The 16480-nt window shown below is 35.2% G+C and overlaps 1 protein-coding gene across 4 annotated transcripts in view; it reads left to right on the forward strand.

The window, feature by feature from the left end:
• The window catches only part of TENM3 (teneurin transmembrane protein 3), a 3393579-nt gene that overhangs the window by 2096400 nt on the left and 1280699 nt on the right, over positions 1–16480 (forward strand). For all 4 annotated transcript variants that reach the window (XM_072622672.1, XM_072622671.1, XM_072622669.1 and 1 more), the window contains one exon: positions 5112–5274. The gene's annotated coding sequence lies outside the window, so the exon portion shown is untranslated. The remainder of the gene's footprint in view (positions 1–5111; positions 5275–16480) is intronic.

The following is a 16480-nucleotide window of genomic DNA, read 5'->3' on the forward strand; positions in this document are numbered from 1 at the left end:
CCCTGAGGAAAAAAAGGAGGTAAGCATGTGCTTCATGAGTGAAACCAATAGCACCACGATTGATTCACTGCCACCAACCCTTAAGGGCTGCTTCCTCAGCTTCTATAGCTTCTGAAGACTGTAAAAAGAAAGTTCTTATCACCAAAATAGTTGACCCTGTTAAATGGTTCTGCTTCAAAAATGTATATGGTTTTATTACAGAACAAGGCATTAAAGGCATAAAATGTCTGTTTACTTTTCCGCTATTCCCAAAGACTACATGAAACATAGTTTATCTCACCCCACCCTGCCCAGATGTGAGCTCTTTACAGCAGAGATTGTCTTCAATTTTCTAGTTGTATCTCCAGTGCTTAGTACATCATAAACATTTAGTGTGTTTTTACTTATCATAATTCTTTTTTAAAATGTATCTGTTGAGAATAGACCCTTTGACCAATCAATTCAATCAAATTGGACTGATTTTTCAACTGAATTAATTAGCTGGCTAGTCAGTTTAGGGTATAAATAATTGATCGTGTCAAAATAGTCTGCCTCTGCTTTGCTTTTTTAGACAGCCCTATGTGGCTTCATGTGCATGTAAGCTTGTAGATAACCATGAACTACACTTAAGTTGTATCTATTGTGTGACTAAATCCAACTAATGCTGTCAAATGAAAAAAAAAATGACCCCTGCTTTATGCAATATTTCCTTTAGGCATCCTCCCACTCTTCTATTTAAAGACACCTAACTAGTGTAAATGTTTTCTACACAAGATGACCTGTGGATATGACAGGATATCTCAGAATCACCTGAGACCCTATGAGAGGAAAAGAATTTCTTCTTTATTGCATGATTAGAAGTTGCTACTATATCTGTATCAAAAGAGAAAAAAACCAAACAAATGTGTTCTCAGTGTCACAACTTTCCCTTCTCCCTGTAGGCCAGACAAGATGAGGAAAAATTAGGTCACCCCCTATCTTCTTGTAGTTTGGTTACAGGTCATCCAGTAGATGCCTCTTGGGCACGGTCATTTGCATCTGGATTCAGGGTTGTTAGAATTTTGCCCTAACTCTTGAATTCAGAAACGCTTAGCAAAGCAACGTTTCCAAATTTTGTGTTCATATCTGTTATTTTATTGGCATGGGGAGCCCCTTTCATAAAACAAAAAAACAAAAAAAACCTCCCTCTACCTAGAGTAACTTGTCTAAAACATAGTCTGCAGGCTGTGATGTAAATGCTTCATATTTGCCAGACGTATTTATGATCAGAAAGTTAACGTGTCAGAAACAAGACATGAACTAGAAGACCTGCCCTCTCTCCCCTATGCCACAGTGAATTATGGGTTTATAAATGATGAAAAAAACTATGAGGCCACATTTTCATTCATACTTGAACAGAATGGTGGAGCTAAATGATTTATTGCTGTTTTTAAACGCAGCAATGTGTCCAAAGGGTGAATTCCCATTCATTTGTTCATTATTTTTCTTTGAAACATCTAATCTGTGTTCCTTCAGTGATTTATTCTTCTTTATAATTAAACATAGCAATAGCTTATCTAATAAACCAGTGTCATCTTCTTTTATAAACCAAATCATAGTAGTTGATTTTTTTTCCTTCCAGAGAGAGTGAGAAGTCTAGATGACTTCATCCATCTTTTAAAATTATCTCCTGACAGTATGCAGTAGTGATGTTCAGCATGTTTTATTTAGACTGTTTGGGGGCAAATAGTGTTGACCCTATGGCAGGTACTAAGGTGATAACTATGTGGTTATTTTGCTGCTGAATTTGATTTAATTCAAAATGGGTCACAGATCTTCCTTTGGGTCTATCACTGAAATTGTTAGTACTTCAGCTGGCCTACAGATTGGGGTTGACTTCAAAATCATATTGAGTTAAGAAATTGAGGAAGGGGGAGAGTAATAAGAGGAAGGATCATTTATAGCAGAAAATAAAACAAACACAAAAAATGATGCAGACACCCAGGCAGTGGTAAATCGTTTTCCTTGGCCTAAAGACCTATGGTTGAGTTCTTGACAATGTCCCTTGTGAATAACAACAAATTAAGTAGTAGGAAAATTCATATCTTTGGTTAGAAGAACAAAGATTTACTGTCTCTTCCAAAGTTGAATGTGTCTATTACCACTGTCATGCTCTTAATCAAGAAACACAGCCTATAGGAGCTGACAAGGAATGTGTAATGGAGCCGTCTTGTTAAATGTCACTTGGCAGGAACTTCAGATAGCAAGACTAAGCATACTTGTTCACTTAAGAAAATGAAGCAGACAATTCACGTAAAGGTGAATCATGAATATTTTTTTGGTCTTGAAAATAACTGCCCTAAATGTCAGTAAAGTTTAAATGTGTTCTTGTCATTTTTCTGTCATATAAATAAGGGCAACTTAAATATTGGCAAACCCTGAGTTCTAATCCTGTCTCAGAAACTAGTTGTGTGGCCATGGGTAAGTCACTTAACCTCCCCCAACCTCAGTTTCTCCATTTGTCAAATAGAGATAGTAATAGCACCTACATCTCAGGGTTGTGCTGTGGTGCACAAATGAGACAGTATTTGTAAAGCACTTTGCTAAGTATAAATGTTCGGCATTGTTATTATTACTGAACAACCAATGATGTTTCTGATTTTTTTTTAAAATGGATAATACTTTACCATTGCCAAAATATTTTTCCTCACAAGGAGATAATAATAATAATATCTACTATGTGCCAAGCAATAGATTAACTTTTTAAACACGTCTTCTTTGATACTCACAATAACCCTGAGATGTAGGTGTCATTATTATCTTTATCTTTTAGTAAAGAAAACTGAGGCAAACAAGGTTAAGTGACTTGCCCAGTGTCATACACCTAGTAAGTACGTAAAGCTACATTTCCACTCAAGTCTTCCTGAATCCATGCTCAGCTCTCTATTTGCTGTACCACCTAGTTGGACGAGTGTGTATGTGTATATATATATATATATATATATACACTATCTTCTTTTATTCTTTTTGATTTGATCTGTGTTTTCATCTGTGTAAGAAAATCCAAGTGAATAAACTTCCTCTGCCAATGCACATCAGTCTCTGTTGTGCAAATTCTATTCTGACGAGCATCCCCTAGATTGCCAAGTAACCACATAGCTAGTCTTTACGAGTAGGGATAGGAAACTAGATCTTCTTGACTGCAAGGCCAACTCACTGTCCACCAAGTTATTCTGCCTCTTCTCACAGATGAAGAAAATGAGGACCAGAGAGGTCAAGTAACTTCTCCATGGCCATGCGACTAGCAAGTGGCCAAGATGGAACTCAAACTGTTTTGATTAAAATTCAGTGCCCTTTCCACTATACCATACTGACTCCAAGAGGGCATGTGATTGTATAAAATAAATAACTATGTGAAACACTCATGATGTTTTCAGTTGGACCATATTCATGGGTGATAAGCTGCATTTTTCACTGTGTATAAAAGTTGAAATGCAAATGCTGAAGAAAATATATTTAAAGAGCACAATGAGAATATGGGAGAGTAGAATACGGGAGTCCATTTGTTTATCAGGAGCACATGATTAGTGTAATGAGTAAAATTGCCAACTTCTACCTGGGGAGTACTACCCTACATATTGCTCGATAAACAGTAAACAGCACAAGAAATGAGGCAAAATGTATGGGAGAACATGTGAAGAGAAAGGGCTGGGAGAGGATTATAAAATATCTTTATGAACATTAACATAAATGATGTGTTACAATTTTCCAACATTATTCTACTGACAAAATGTGTATATAGCAATGTTTTCATGTGCACACTATCATTTAGAAAAATGCAGCTTACCCTACTAGGTGCCTGTAAAATCTATTGCTTCTTTTGTCAGCTGTGCTGATGTTATTCAGTACATGTCAGGTATGCTAGTTAGGTGGCAAATTTATAGTACACATGATAACTGGATTTCCTAAACACCAACCTTAGTAAAGCAGTATGAAATATAATAGCAATGAAGAACACCAGAATGTACATTTTGTTATTCTAAGACGGCTAGCAAAGCCTTCCCCATGTTCTAATGCCATCTTCCTATTGTACTATTGCTGTCTGCTAGAGAAGCACCCTCATAATTATTAATTATGCCATTTACTGAATTTGGACTACACCCTGGTTTTCAGGTTCCAATTATCAGTATCCTTCAAGAAAGCCAACTTTGCTACTTTTTTCCCTCATTGCCTTTTTTTCATTTTATTTATTTCAGATTTGCTGTTTTATTTGCTCTCTCCATCTCCCACTGTTAAGTTCATTTTCCTTTGTTTTCAATATTTTCTTTTTTTCAAGGTATTTGGAAAATAATGTATTCTTGTTCTCTCGAGCATGAATTTCTCCTCCACTGAATTTTCGAAAAGAGGATGTATTAATAACTATTAGTCGACATTCTTCTCTTTTAGAATATGAGCCAGCTTTTAAATTTTGTTTTCCCCCTGTTAATTTATAAATATTTTAATCAATAATATATCTGTTATTTCCCAAGTGAGCCCTAAGCAGCATATTTGATGGCCTCACACAAGCCATTCCAAGAAAACAGCATCTCTCCAGCAGCTGACACCAGTGAGCCTAGCTAGTTTCTACCTCTCCCGAGTCCCCATATTTTTAGGGGTAGGCAGCAATCGCACACTTATTCCATCAGTGAACCAATGAAATTGATGTGTTCTGCAAGTTCCTTCACTCCCTTTTGCTGAAGTTGCATTGTTTCGCCCATTGTATATTCAGGCAGAAGCTAGCCTGGAACAAAAAGCCAGCCATCAGAGAGAAATCCTGTCTGTCCTCAGTGCTGTAATTGTACTCGATCAGCATCAGCACGGCATCAATAATTAGACAGGGGTCCAATAATAATGTTGGCATTCAAACAACACTGTCAAAACTTCAGCTATTCCCATGAAGTAATTTTTTCAAGAGACAAACCAAATGTTTAGGATTGAATTTTTCCCCTTATTTGTGAAGTTAAATATAAGGAAGGACTAGTGACCTTTATATCATTGTTAATAATAGTCTGTTCCAGTTGTTGCTTCATATACCAGCTGAAGAACTACACTTACTTTCATATATGACATATTCGCTTTTAAAATCTAATTAAAACTTTCTTTTTGGTCCTTAGGTGGAAAGATAGCTCTGCAGAGATGAGCTCTTAATTAATGCACTGAGAGCCTGTGAGTCCCACCTCTCAACAGGAATGATTGACGTCCAAGGATACATAAATTACACTAATTGAGCTTTGCATCTATATAGTCTTTCCACAGCCAACTCATCAGAGAAGCTAGGTGAGTAGACCAGCATAAAAAGTTATTTCAATATGCTCTCTGCTCTCCCAAAGGGTAGAGAAGAAACTTTCCAGACTGTTGAACATTTATTATCAGAAAAGGCAGCTCTTTTCTTTAGTTTTAAGATATAGGTTTTATGTTGTGTGGTTTTTTTTTTTAATTATAAAAATTAACATTTTTAACATAGTCATTTAAATTTAAATAACCACACTCCCTTCATAATTTTTAGGCAGCAAAACCTTGCAAGTCTATTACTACATGCAAAAATCATTTGGCATCATTTGTTGATATTAATTTGTGTTGCACAGCAACTCACAAACACGATGACGGGACTGTTTGGAATCGAATCTTATCTTAGTCACTGAATTTAGCATTCAGATATTTACTTAATTATAAGGATGCCCATTCATTTGCTTGGCAAAAGAAAATCCTGAAATATTGCCCTGCATGTTAATTTTACCCTGAAAGAGATGCAGAGGTGTGCTGAGGTCCCACTTTACCGTGGTAAGTACAATCTAAATGGTATATTAGTGATAAGCAATGCAATAGGAATTTTTCTGTATATTGAGATTATTATACTCAGTGAGGTGTTATTATTGATGACTTTGTGGTAAAATTTAGCTATGGCACCATTTGCAAAAAAAAGAAAAAAATGAATACTACATCCTTAAATGCTTTGGCTCTATGCCCTCCTACACCCTTAGTTCAAGTATGAAATCCTAATCTTTTATAACACTTAAGAGTCTATCTCCTTAACTGTTTCTAAGGATGATGCTGAGCCTAACAGAATTTGTTATTAAGCCTTCCTCACTTCTGTAGAGGGGGAAAATACTCACTTTTTCCAAAGCACTTGTGTGTTCATCAGGGAAAAACATAACAAATGAGCATGAGTTTTTCCTACATAAAATGTAAAAGTCAGGATGGAGGAAGAGAATGGTGATGCAATGAGAAATAGAATAAATAGGTTAAGAAGCAATTAAGCATTGAAGTAAAACTTCAGAGTGAATGGCGAAGGTGCCGGAAACCATCAAAGGCAGCAAGAATAAGATTTCATCCAGAAAATGTTTGAAGGGAAAAAAAATTTTATATATATATATGTATATATATGTATATTCATATGTATGTATATACATATATATGTATATACATGTATATAGGTATGTATGTGTAATATGTGTGTGATATATTAAAAGCACACTACATACACCTATATTAAAAACAAGAATTGCAAAGAATACCATTTAGGTAGCCAAAACTTGGCTCTGTTTTCATCTCTTCCTTCCCTATGGTAAGCAGAGTATGTTGCTTTCAGTGTTTCTGCTTTCTTATCCCATTGGCATAATGTGTTTGCCATGCCTAATGTTTCAAATCATGGGAAATGTGGAGTCCTGATTTAAAGAAGAGAAGTGAAAGAAAAAGAATTCTTAAAATGGTAATATTTTTTGTTGAAACAATTTTATTATTACCTGTGAGAAAACTGGAAGTGGAGAAAAAATTGTGAATCCTATCAGAAAACTCTGAACTGCTAATCTTGTAAAAAGATAAAATGCTTCTAAAAATCAAGACTGGGTCACCTTGACTGGAATAAAAACAAAATGAAATATTCTTCTTTGCTATGCAATTTGCGTCATAATTTACTGAAGTTGACAAGATTCAAGCAGGGTGTAGCATGGATATAAAGAAGGAAATAAATGCATCAAGTTTACCTTTAGAAAAAAAAATCTTTTGGGCATAATGATCTAGAAATATGTACTTCAGAAGACTAAACAGTTAATTTAGGTTCTGTCCAGTTATGTGTTAGGACATTAAGTAGGTTTATGTGAGCTTACTATACAATGTAGACCCATTTTGAAATACTCTAAATCTAGGCTTATCCCTCTTAATAATTAACATATTTATAATCATGAAAAGGCAATAGCTCACTATGAGCTTCATTAGTCTCATATCTGTGGAAATATTTATTAGCAGAAAAATTAAACATATGTTCATAACATTGGCAGATAAACCTACTTAAATTCAACTATTCCTAGCATAGCTGAGGAGGCATATTCTAACAATATTCTGGGGTAGTATCTCCAAAATATATAGGTTGAATGTGTCTTATTTAGGTTCAACTCTTATTTCTACACATGATATAGAAAATCAAAACATTTCTGTCCAACAATCCACTGTGTTTACAAAGATTAGTCAGCATAATTCATATTAACATAACCTAATAACCCTCTAAGAAGGAAACTCTTAACTGAGTAGGATATAACTCAACTAATAAATTCTGCCTTGATGAACTCTACATCTGTGCATCCGCTAACAAATCCAAAGTTGCAGCTTTTTCCATTGTATCCTGCCATTGACATTCTACTCATCCATCACTATTATCCTGCTCAAACTCACCCTAGTCACCAGCTATTCCCCCACAGGACAGTAGAGCCTCATTAAATTGCTCTCTGATCTTTATACCAGCATACTATCAATAGTACATTTGTTAGTACCTTCATTTCTAACATCATTGTATTAGCTTTCTTCATTTTTAGTTGCTTTTTAATGCAGAAAATTTTGAGAGATTGAGTTACCAGGATATTTTATTATGATACTTCAGATCATTGTGCTAACACAAGATATTTGACAGTATTGACTATGAGAAAGAATATGCAGGTAATAAAATATACCTATAAAATGAAATATATTAAGCATTTGCTATTAAAAATGACCAGAAGTAATCATGTAAATCACACATTTTGTATGTAGTAGCTGTATAATAAAAATTACCTGCATATGTCTATTGTGTTGGCATGATATGCATGTGTATTAAATAATATGTAAATTCTGGGTTCTAATAATGACTAGCATTCATATAGATCTTTCAGATTTGCGAAACACTTTACAAGTATTATCTCCTTTTATCCTAGCACTTGTTCGTCAACTCATGAAATCTGAGACTTGGATCAAGTTATGTAGTTATCTTTGAGCCTCACTTGTGTTGAATTCTTCATGAGTAAAATTACTGTGGACCTGTAATTGCATAGCACCAATGAAATTATGGGTGTGGACCTCTTTTGTGGGCATGAGGGGAAGGCAAGGCAAGTGGGATTAATTGACTTGCCCAAGGTCACACAGCTAGTAAGTGCCAAGTGTCTGAGGCCAGATTTTGAACTCAGGTCCTCCTGACCAGTGCTCTACTCACTGTAGCACTTAGCTGCTCTTTGGATGTGGATTTCTTAAAGAGGAATTTTAGCTACTTACCTCACTGGCTTCTTGTGAGGACCAAATGAGACAATGGATTCGAGTATTTCATCAATTGTAAAGTGCTACACATCCTTTTTTGGGGAAGCATCTAAACCTATCATTTCCAGGGTGTTTTAGAATCCCTTCATCAGTGCAAAACAGCAATGTTTCTGTAAATTATATTCTTAAAAAGTTCCTTGAGGTTACTGAAAAACTATTTGACTTACTTATGATCATACAGAGAGAATGAATCAGAGACATGACTTGAAGTCAGATCATGAGTGTTTTAAAGCTTGTTCTCTCTCTCTCTGTCTCTCTCTGTCTCTCCCTCTCTCTGTCTGTCTTTCTCTCTCTCACCATTCTCTTTATCAATCTGCATGATAGTTAAGCAATCAGTATTTATCTGTATGATAACTATCTACCTAAATGGATAGTAGATAGATAGATAGATAGACAGACAGACAGACAGACAATATATGTAGGTATGTAGGGGGAAAGGAGATTTTCCCTACAGAAGTATAGGGAAAATGAGAAGGAAAGGGAATTTTTCCTGCAGCAGTCAATAAAAATGAAAAAATACTATAATTATTCTTCTTCAAATGTATACATAATTTTACTTTCTAGACAACTGAACTAATATCTTGTTATTCAAATGAAGTACTCCTGGTATTTGATATAAGGCCATACTTTTTTTTTTCTTACTAATAGCAATTCACACAAAAATAGCAACTGTAAAAAACAGATTTTTGTTAGATTTAAGGATATGCATACCTGCATGAAACAACCTGTGTATATAAAGGGAGAATAAGTTGTAAAAATAAAATATGTTAGGTTGGATAATCATCTATAATGTTAACAGTCCAATTGCTTGTCATGTTGAAGAAAGTTGTGCTTTAATTAAGCAATAAGACATGACAGAGTGTGAATTATGGTATAATAATTCTTGTCTAGTGTATTGTTAGACAAGAGGCCGAAGGCCAGGTGTCACTGAATACACCATGCATAAATTATCTTACTGCAATTTAAACTCTACACCATTGTGGTGCCCTCCTAAAATGGGTTTCAAAGATTTTGAAAAAAGAAATATGCAGTAAATACATTTCATAAATACTCTGTCAACCTATATCTGCTAAGATGTTGCAGGCACAAGAAGATATGGCAAAGTATATCTTTAAAAATAGAAAGAAAACATAACAGAGTTTGCATGGTGAGTGAATACTTTCTAAATAAAATTCCTTTAAGGAAGCTTCCTTGGAACAAAATACATTCACTTGACTTCTTCTAGGATGTCTCTACAAGACGAGAGAGGACCGTCTTTGACTTTTCTTTTCACAAAGTGGCACTTACTAACAAATAACTCCCACATAAATCTTCTTGGAGAGAGAATGTTCCTCCCTGAAAGGACTGGCTAAGGGGTGGAGGAACTTGACAGGATTTTGGGTCCTTTTAAAAATCTGTGTGATTTGTAATCCTAACACTTTCTCCTGTAACATGCAATTTTGAAGGCCTTCCTTTGTAAAGACATTAAAACAGATCTCTTATCACAGGAAAACACATTGTTTGAAACACTGCTTTTTTAGAAAGAAAACTCATTTCTGCCTATTGAAGGAAGAATGTTTTAGGGCAAATGCTAGATTGCAATGGAGGAAAAGTTTCTCATGACTTTTCATCTGCTAGTAATAAGGAACATTTCAAATAGCTATTTCTTTTTTGTACATTACTGTATTTTCTTGTACTCTTCTTGGCAATATTATGCACTTCTCAGATGGCTAAGGTGGTTAACAATTTAAGGCCTTTTGTAATATCATAAAATAAAATTTATGTTATAACTTCAGAACATTGCATCTTTTCTCATGTTCTCTTTTCAATTAGATTATTTTACTATTTAACTGTGAAACTGTTTTGGTCCAAAATAGTATAATTTAAAGGATACTGAAAGGGGTCTCACTTTCTGTATCCTCCCAGGTCACATATACCAGAAATCCCTTCTTAATAAAATGTAAGTGACCTTTGAAAACTAAGAAAATAAACAGTTTTGGGTAATTTATTATTTATTTATCAGTGTTTAATTTATCTCCTTCATTCTCATTGTGACAGCTACCTGAGAAAGAAGGAAACCTAAACAGTTAAGTTTTGGTAATAGACAAAATCAAAGGAAAACAATAGAGAAGATGAGGTGTTGTTTCTAGATAGACTTGGATTTGTTGTTGTGTTATTTCAGTCATGTCTGACTCACTATCTCATTTGGCATTTTCTTAGAAAAGATACTGGAATATTTTTGCTACATCCTTCTCCAGCTCATTTTACAGATGAGGAAGTTGAGGCAAACAGGGTTACACGGCTAGGAAAAGTGCCTCAGCATAGATTTGAACTCATGAAATCTTCCTGGTTCCAAGCCCAATGTCCCACTAGCTTGCCCCTTTGGATGAGACACTGATTTTGGTGTCTCCAGACAATCAAAGGATAACATGAAGGTATTCAGTGTTTGGCAGGTGTAAGAAGGCACCCCTGCTCTCAGTGCCCAAATTAAAGGTAAAGAATACTAAGGACAAATTTTATTTACTTCACAAACTTAGAGCCAGCACAGACAGGAGCAGAACCATGACTAGACCATTTTTATTACAACTTATGTTCATGAGAACTATTCCTGATCCATCATTACAGTAGTCTGACATCTCTGTCACTGAATATAGTAGGCACTTAATAAATCCTTATTGATTTATTGATTGATATTTGGTTGGATTAAAAATTGCAATTGTATCATTTTTGTTTCTATATGACTCTAATGCCTCTTGATGAGATTTGGTATTGTAGATTCTAGTTCATTTCAAGACATTCAGCATCGAAACTGTTTACACTCACTTGTTTATTTAGTAGGAAGGGCTGGCGATATAAGTTAAAGTCTGTAATTTTCCTGAATGGTTGTCCTAACCAACAGACCAATGATTCTTTCCTATTTCAGAAAAGTCTTAGCAGTTTTTATGCTACATGGTCCTGCTGCTTTCTTTTTCACACCCCTCTCTACCTTTCTATTTTTCTCCCATAAATCAGTCCTAGAATTTGGCTCACTTGAAAGTTCTTGTGGATGCTACTGATGCTTTCTGATCTGGGTTCTCCAACACTCAGCTTGGTCGGTAGGAGAGCCCTTGCTCGTTATTCCTAGAAAACAACAATATCCTTTGTTTTAAACATTTTAAAGGGGTTTTATTTTGAGGCAATTGCGATTAAGTGATAGTAAGTATTTAATGCTAAATTTGAAGTCAGGTCCTCCTGATTCCAGGATCAGTGCTCTGTCTACTGTGCCATATAGCTGCCCCCTTTGTTTCAAATATTGTGAAAAGTTTCTACTACTATTGTGTATTTTAAAAGATTTTCTCCTACATTAAACTACTAAGCCCAAACACAGGTTTCTTACTATAGGAAAATGATGCTTGTGGTAGGAGTTACAATAATAACCAAGTAGGTAGCTGTCTTTCGTAGTATCTTAATCTGCTTTCTATACGCTTATAGAGAAAAAACAACTTATTTCTTCCTCAGTTGTCTCTCTTTAATCTGACTGACCATCAAATTTTATTAAATCTTGTTCTCAGAGTTAATCAGTCCACTCTCAGTTAAATATTATCACTAGCTTCTTCTCTAACCAATGCATTTACTTTTGCTAAGCTGTAAGTAAATAAATATTTCAGTCCTGTGAGGATACACCTTGACAATACTTCCTTCTGAATATATAAGAATTTATCCTTAATAGACACCTTTATTTCTTTACATTCATTCACTCAAGATGAAAAATAAAACCTTTCTCTCCTCCCACTGGCCATAGTTTAAGGAATATTTCTGTCTTTTACTAGCATCTGGTCTTCTTCCTTGTCAGAGACCACTTGTCTTGTTTGTCATAAGTTTATAAGGTTTCTAAACCATCGTAATCTCTTCTACTAAGCCTGTCTCTTCAATCATCCTACCAGCGTTATGTCCCCTTTTACATTAAAGCTGTTGCTGTGTTTAAAATCTTGTCAACTTTTTCACCTGGTCAGTTTTTTCGAGATGACATTGTCCATCTTCAAAAACCTAGTTCAATGACTTTGTCAGACCCCTATAGGCAAGTAAATTGGTTAGGCTTATAGAAGTTGGCTATCCTATGAGCCAAGGTTAATTTATAGAGTAAACAGGAACAGGAATAACTAGATAAATCAATCCTACAGCTCCCACACATTTCTTATCTTCCACTAGGAGATCTAACTTTGAGTTGGCTTTAAGTGCTTTATTCCAAATCATTGCCTCCATTTCTGAAAACATCCATTTCTGATAGAATCCTTTGCCTACTAATTTGGTTTGCAATTCTTGATTCCTCCCGATACTCACCACACTGATGAAAATCACCATGGCAATTCATTGGGAAGGTTCTGAATCCTTTATCTGATAATCTTATTCATCTGAGATCACTTTTATTGGGGCTCTTTATCACAAAATATACTACAAATATAGGGTATGAGATTTTTTATGCTTGAGTACTACAAATTCAACTCTCAAACTAAAAACTTAATACTTCATAATAAGCCCATATAGAGTATAGATAGAGTACATCAGCCTTAATATCGATCCTCCCACTTTCCCTCAGAACAAAGACCAATGAAAATATTCCCACATGATGTGCCAGCATATTGGTCCACACTCTATTTACAGTCATGCATATTACCCTGGATTAACATCAAATAGCTTGACATTTTGACATTATAGTCTTAATATCCCTCAAAGTCTGATTTTGGAAAAACAAATCTGTTGCTGGATAAAAAGAATGGAAATGAAAGTTAAATCATGAAAAAATGAAGGTCAATAAATTTAGTACCAGCTATTTTGTTTCCAAAATAGAAAAAACTCAGATCTGATTAATCATGGTGTATCATGTAACCAGGAAAGGGGGAGGACCTGGGGGAAAAGCACCTTAAAATAGCTCAGTGGCAATTTCATAACTAGAGGGATTTTATTCCATCTGCTAGAAAGAGGATGAAACCTTTCTAGCTTCCATTCACACCACAGAGATATAGAGTTTATCACTGAAACCCAATACCTGACGTGGAAGCATGCTATTATAATTCATCTACAGAACCACTTCCTGGCTTAATAAGTGTTATGCTGGGATTTCTTTTTTTTTTTTTTAAGAAAAATAAGGATTCTCAAGTTTTTAAGTGTGAAAAAATGGACACAAAGGACAGGAAAGGACTGAAATCCTTGTGTACAATAGCTTTGAGACACGTGAAGGTAATCAGATCCGCACCTGGTTCCCAGGGAACAAGAGGTCAGGTGTGTTTAACATAAAGAAACACATTGAAAAGAAAGAGGTTGGTTGAAATCCTGTCTCATCAGCCACTGTCAAAGCATAAAGGAGGGAAAAAATGATCTCTCCAGCAAAAGAGAAAGCAGAGACAACCTGTGCTGTTTTAATCCATATCTATTGGACTCCCCTCCCAGTTCCCCGTTATTCAGGACCTGGCATACAGTATGGTCTACAGATGGAGTGTCAGTAGCAGCAGCCCATATGTCTCATTATTGACTTGGCTATTTGTCTAGTTAGTAGCCAGGTATTTTTGGATAATACATTTGTTTCACAAAAACTGAGCTGTCCTGGGGCATAAAAAATTTGTAGAAATGTTTAAGAAAATAATATTAACTTGGAGTCTGAGATTTTTGGGGGGTTTTTTTGGTTTTTTTTTTTTTGGTTTTTGCTTGTGTATTTTTAACAGAGCCATTATTTTCTTGTTGACATTAGAGCTCATAAAATACTGGAGAGAGAATTTAAAATATAAGGCTGGATCCAAATTTTGACTCTACCCCTTATTTTCTGGATGATCCTGGGCAAGTGATACTACTTTTCTTGGTCTTAGTTTTCTTATTTATAAAAAGTGACAGATTGAGCTAGATAATCTCAAAGTTCTTCTTTAGCTTAAATTCTTACTATATCTGAGGAACGGTAAAAAGGTTATATTCATTATGTTCACGAGACAGTATCAGTCATAGTTTCCACAATTCTTTATTCTATGAATAATTTAGACTCATTATTTACTTTTTGAAAAGCACAGGGTAATAGAAGATGCTGAAGGATTTTCCCTATTCTGATATCTGAACACAATGAGATACATAGTAGATACCCATTAGACATTTGTTAAAGGGTTGATTAAAGGGGTATGCCATAATATTTTTATTAATTGGTAAGTCTAGGAAAAAATGCCACCTTGATTTGCCAAAGTTCCTGATTTACCTGAAGTATAACCTTTTAATCGAATAAAACTACCATGGTCAAAAACAGATTCTGGTAAAATGGATGAACCTCCTTCTTCAGGAGCTCTTTCTTCAGCTCACACAGTGCTATTGGTTGACATCTCAAATTTTAGAAATGCAGTTTCTTTGCCAACCATAAATCTACAGGCTAGCAAGTAGACAGCAACCCGCAGTGTCAACATACTTTGAAAGAGGACTCATAAAATACAAAGTTGAAGTTGTCTCTGGTGGCATTAGCAAAGCAGAATAGACATAGATGGAAAAATGAACTCTTTCCCCATTGTTTTACACAGGGAGGGAAACAACAATGCATAAAGCTTTCAGGAGTCCATAAGAAAAGGTAAGTCCATTTGAGTCAAATTTGGTTGGAGACCTAAGAAGTTGGAAATGACTCTAGCAAAACAATGGAGGGAACTGGAAGGGAAAGTTGTTAAAATCATGTGAATTAGGGAGGCAATAGAAATAGAAATAGAAGGCTGGCCATGGATCTCTTAACTAACTAAATAGAGGCCAAATCAATTCTCTTCCCTCAAATCAAACCACAATTTCTAGTGGTTGAAAGAGTCAAAAAGCTTCAAAGTTTATTTGATAAAAATGCTAGGTAATTAGCCTAAAACATAACATTTGCCAGCTCTCCATCCTGACTCCTTCATCTAGTAGCACGGTCCCAGACTGGCCTCAATTCTTGTCAACCCTAGTCAATAGATCCAGGGACAAGTTCTAATGTGTCAAACTATATCTTTTGACTCAAAGAAATACTTTGAAAATGTCCCATTGCAATGAATATTGTTAAAATTAAAATTGTTAAAAATAATATTGTTAAAAATAACATTTCATCCAGTCTCCACTTCTAAGATAAAGATGCTTTTGTGGATCTCTTAGGCTGTACTGGGTAAAGAACAGTTCCCTACCTGAAGTTTATGAACATTAATGGTCATAATTACCATATGTGAAGTTTTTAAAGAGTGATTGCACAGGGTTATTTTTTTCTTTTCCTGAAATCTTCAGAGAGATAGGTTTGGAGCACAGCTCCTGGAGGCTTCTGGGTCATCTAAATTCTCTTCAGTCTACTCTTCAGTAAAATGAGGGATTTGGAAGAGATAATCTCTAAGTCCCCTTCCACCTTCAACATTCTATGATGATATGAATCATCTGCCTGCAACTTCCAGGTTAATCATAGTGCCAGATGCTTGGGGGATGACATTTCCCAGGTGCTAGTTAACCAAAACATTACTTTATTTATGTTTTCACATGTTACTAACACTAAACAGGCATATGTGTGAGAGAGAATTTTGTTTAATAGTTTTCACAGGGTGTTTTTTAACATAAAAAAGGATATTCCTCGGTTACATTGAGTTTCCTCAGCCTAGAAATTCTCCTATGTCTGTCTTCAAATTTAACAGTGTAGTTAAATTCTAGAAAAAAGGATACTTTGTTTCTTCTGAAGTAACCCCACACTTAGCTCGCTGTTCAGTTCTTTAGATGAATTTGACACTTTTTCAGATGTATTGCTTTGTGTCAAATAAAAAATCTCTTTTGTACTCCTCTGCTGTGCTTTGGTCCCCTATAAAATCAAATCAAAGGATGCTCCGATTTCTTTGGTACAGTATGATTCTTGGGAATACTCTGACTTCCATCAGGACTTAAACTTTCTTTTTCTCCTTCCTAAAGCAAGTATCCTAGGTGAACTAAGCAATATGCATTCAGTGAA

The sequence above is a fragment of the Notamacropus eugenii genome, chromosome 7 (genome assembly GCF_028372415.1).
Source record: "Notamacropus eugenii isolate mMacEug1 chromosome 7, mMacEug1.pri_v2, whole genome shotgun sequence".
Lineage (NCBI taxonomy): Eukaryota > Metazoa > Chordata > Mammalia > Diprotodontia > Macropodidae > Notamacropus > Notamacropus eugenii.